Genomic DNA, 4,397 nt, shown 5'->3' on the forward strand with positions numbered 1-4,397 from the left:
ATAGGCATGCATCTCCAGACGTAAAGGGACTCGCTACAGGGATAGACACTGTCTGACCACTGTACGGTGCTCACCCCAGGCACGTCCAGCTCTCTACATTCAGAACTCATGCAGAGAAAGGGGAGGAAAAAAAGGTGTGTCATCTCATTGTTGTTGTCACTTTACAAGCTCAAAGGGGGAATGGGAAATCGTGACTACCAAGGCTCACAGCTTTGAGAAAATCTGTGGACAGCTGGGCCTGGAGATGACGTCATGGGTTTGAGTGAGAAAGTCCTGTCTTTGGGGAAAATGACTTGCAGGAAGGGAATTTCTGTCCCCTACGTGTGGGCGAGGCTCCATCGAGCATCCTACGGCATTCCAGCCTGATCCGCCCCGCATCCTAGGTCAATCTGTGGAGAGGAAGGGGTCTCAAACCTCAAGAGAGCCTGTCCATAGTAAGCCTCAAGTGTGAACACGCTACAGGAAACAAACCAGGAGGACACAGAGCCAGACACAAAGGTTGGCTGATAGGCTTATCACATCACCATGGACTATCTTTAAAAAGCAGAATGGCCCAGAGACTCCCAAGAGTGAACTGACTGATTGAAGAAATGCCATGGTACGTCCAGACATGGAAATCTTGGGCAGCATTCCTCCTGGGTTGTGGATACACTCGGCTTGTCCAATGTGTCCTCATGGACTACCTGGAGAAGATGCACAGTAGTGATGAGCCTGGTGCTTCTGGAAAGAGAAGCAAGGTGGCCATCGGACAGGGTTAGAAACAGAGCCGCTTCTCCCTGTGCCTTCCTCGTAACCTTGGAATCCCCCCTGGAAAATGGCCATCAGCGCCCAGCAGGTGGAAGGAAATACAGGGAGGCCTCAACAAGTTCCTGGGGACATGCCATTACCTTTCCATTCCATTCTCCCACAAACTTTATGAAGCCCTCTCTTGAGGCCCACCTCTTCCATACAGAACTTCCACCAACTTCCATACAGAAATGCAAACACACGTCCTATGCAAAGAAGCAGGAATCGGAACACTATCCTTTTACTTTGGGCTGAAGAAGTGACATAAAGACCTCCACGGATCGTCACAGTCCCACGTCCTCTGCGAGGGCCTTTCTTGGAGAGCTCCTGGAGGCTGTTGAGACAGCAGGACAGAGAAAATCAAGAAGATGTTGTCCTAGTTTTAGAAAACTAGGACTGGCATGACTGTAACAGAAATACCACAGGTGTTGGCTCTAACAGACAGGATGTATTCTCTCACAGTTCAGGAGACCAGACATCTAAATTCAGAGCACTCGTTCTCAGGAAAGGTTTCTCTCTCAGCTGGTTCTTTTACAACAGTGGTTCTCAACCTTCCTCACGCCGTGACCCTTTCATACAGTTCCTCATGTCATTGTGGTGACTCCCCAGCCATAAAATTATTTTCACTGAAACTTCATAACTGTCATTTTGCTACTGTTAGGAATCGGGCAACCCCTGTGAAAGGGTTGTTCGACCCCCAAAAGGGGCCGCGGCCCACAGGTTGAGAACCGCTGGTCTAGGAGGTTCTCAGCACAGGGACTTTGAGTCCAAAGAATGGACTCCGCTCCCCAGCGCCTCTTCTTTGGTAGTAAGAAGTCCCTCGGATCTCTGCCGCCTGTGAAACCCTTTTGTATCCCGAAAGAGATGGACTCAATATACAACTTAATCCTGTCGGTTGTACTCTGCCTCGTTAACATAATCGCCACTAGCACTGCCTCATTTACATCATAGAGGTTAGGATTTTCAGCTCGTGGGATAATTACATCAGGTCACAATGTGGCAGATACTTACTTCGTACTGAGAATCCTGGCCCCGCCAAATTGATACATATTTTACGGGGACACAATTCCGTCCATGAGGGGAGAGGGGAGCTCAAACACAGACCAAGGGGATGGGAGGATCCAGGCAACGCAGTGTCCAGATCCAGAACCCCTCCAGGCCAGCCTGAGCAGGGAAAGGTCTTCAGAGAAATAAAATGAATGGATACACGAGCCCCAGAAGAGCAGGCATTTGAGAATCTGCTGCTATTATTTTTAGGCGCCTTCAAACCAGTTCCAAGTCATTGCGACCCCATGTGAGAGAGTAAAACTTCCCCCTGGGGTTTTCTGAAACAAGTCAGTGACGTGCAGGAGACAATTCTTAATTACAGGGAAATGCAGGTCGTTGTGATTCACGTGTGATTTCAAGCTTCCCGAGAAGCAGATGCCAGGCTAGGACAAGATGTACAAGAGAACACTCCGAGAAACACTTATGCAAGAGCAAAGGGAGGCCTGCACTCACCATTAAGAGAAGAGCGGTCGGGCCAACGAGTCATTGTCCTGTCCACGTCCCCCATGAATGGGCCCCACTTCTAGCAGGCGTGTCCTGGAAGAGGTTGGGATTTTCCACTCATAGGATAATTATGTCAGATCACAGTGTGGAGAATAAACTGCGTGGGGCACATCCAACAGGGCCCCTGGCTGATGAGGAGGCTGATAGGGTCTATGGTAGTGCTCATGACTGTCTACTGATGCTGACTGTTGATGAAAGCAGCCAATATTAAAGGAAGAGGAGGGGAGACATGGCAAGAGGTGGTACTGCAGAGATGGGGAGCAATCACACAAGTCCTCCAGGTGGTCTCCTATCTCTGCCAGCCCCGCCTGGACTCAAGTTAAGGCCATCGATGGGCTTGGGACGGTGGGTGGTGAAAGAACGTGAGGTGTGTCATTCCCAGTGGGGACAGGCATTGCTCTCCTCCCCATTGTGGGGACTTTGGAAGCCACATGTGGAGATGGAGGAGCCCTGTGGCTTAGTGGGTTACACACAGAGCCGCTAAACACAAGGTAAGCAGTTCAAACCCATGAGTTGCTCCGCAGGAGAAAGATGAGGCTATCTGCTCCCATAAAGATATCCAGACCTCAGAAACCCCCGGGAAGCAGTTCTACTCTGTCCTATAGAGTCAGAGCCAAAATCAACCTGATGGCAGGGAGTGTTGGGATGGACGTGGTATTGGGTAGAAGCAACCTTGCCCCTTGAGTCACTAGAGAGAAGCATCCCTACAGACCCCGTCAACTCCACCAACTGACCCAACCCACACCTAGGCTCTCCACTCAAAGGGGAGTCCCCATTGCCTCATCTCCGAACATGTCCAAGAAGCGCCCCATCTCTGGGTCTCTTTAGCTCTCAATAAGTCTGTCTCTGCCTCGTTCACCAAGATGGGTGGTAAGTCCAACTCCCAGTTGCTTACGTAGGTGATGCCACCTCCCATGGGACTCTAACACGAGAACACCACTTCCTTAAACACCACATGCCAGGTGCTGCTGGAGGGGCTGTCCGTGTCTCAAAGGAGCTCCTTTCCTGGACACGGGTTGAGCTACAGACGGCTCGCTTCTCCGTGGGGCTGAGGAGGAACCTCAGCAACTTGTCCAAAATCAGAGAAAAGGGCAGAGAGCTTTCAACCCAGGCACACAATCTCTCCCAAACAACGAAGCAGACTCGCTGCCATGTGGGCTCCCGCTCACAGCGAGCCTCCAGGGCAGGTAGCACTGCCCCTGCTGGCTTCCCAGACTGTCACTCTGCATGGGCTTTAAAAAGTAAATCCTCCTCTTTCTCCTATGGAGCACCTGGTGGTTTCAAACTGCCGACCTCGTGGTTAGCAGCCCGACATCCAACTGCTACATCACCAGGCTCCTTCCCATTTTTCATTCTCCCCCCATAAGGGTGGGGGGTCACTACCCTTCCACATGCCTGCCTGGCTGTGGTGGAGGCTCGTGCTCTAAGCCCTGGGGGCCCAGGGACTCTGCTGGAAAGGTAAGGAGTGGTGAGTGACCATCACTGCACACACCCTGGAGACCTTCACCAAAGGGAAGCCAGTGTGGCCACAACACAACCGAATGGCGGCGTCCACACCTCCAGCAGCCTTGGGGCATTTCCCATTTCTGGGTCCTATTGCTTGACCAGCCCCACACCTCTTCTTCTTGGTTGCCCTCCTGGATTGGATCCCGTTCTCCCCACTCCCTCCAGGGAATGGCTGAGTCTTCCTCCAAACGACAGCTCCACCTGGAGTGAAAGCGGGTCAGCAGTCCAGCATCGTGGTTTTCCCGCTCTCTTGTCATTGCTGCTGCTGTTGTTAGCTGCCCCGGCCCTAAACCTATGCACCAGGGACGCAGGGCTACCCAGGCCTGGGCCATCTCCATGACCCAGTGAGGAGCAGACCTTTGGGCTCCAGGAGGTCCTCATGGCTGGTTTTCAAGAGGAGATCGCCAAGGCTTTCTTCCTAGTCTGTCTTAGTCTGGAAGCTCCAAGGACAGAGGGGTCTGAGGACTGTGCATGAGGTGCATCGGCCAGGAATCAAACCCAGGTCTCCCAAAAGCCACAACCAAACCCACTGCAATCCAGTCGATGGATTGCAT

General features: G+C 52.1%; 1 long non-coding RNA gene across 1 annotated transcript; it reads right to left on the reverse strand.

Annotated features, from left to right (window-relative positions):
• Positions 1 to 1,011: 1,011 nt before the first annotated feature.
• Positions 1,012 to 2,364, reverse strand: LOC123522537. Its single transcript, XR_006680795.1, has 2 exons — positions 2,287 to 2,364; positions 1,012 to 1,120 (listed from the first exon to the last, which is right to left on the reverse strand). It is a non-coding gene; the product is annotated as an uncharacterized LOC123522537 (long non-coding RNA).
• Between the last annotated feature and the right edge of the window lie 2,033 nt (positions 2,365 to 4,397).

The sequence above is a fragment of the Echinops telfairi genome, unplaced genomic scaffold (assembly GCF_000313985.2).
Source record: "Echinops telfairi isolate 266 unplaced genomic scaffold, ASM31398v2 ScPeMD7_1;HRSCAF=3_0, whole genome shotgun sequence".
NCBI lineage: Eukaryota > Metazoa > Chordata > Mammalia > Afrosoricida > Tenrecidae > Echinops > Echinops telfairi.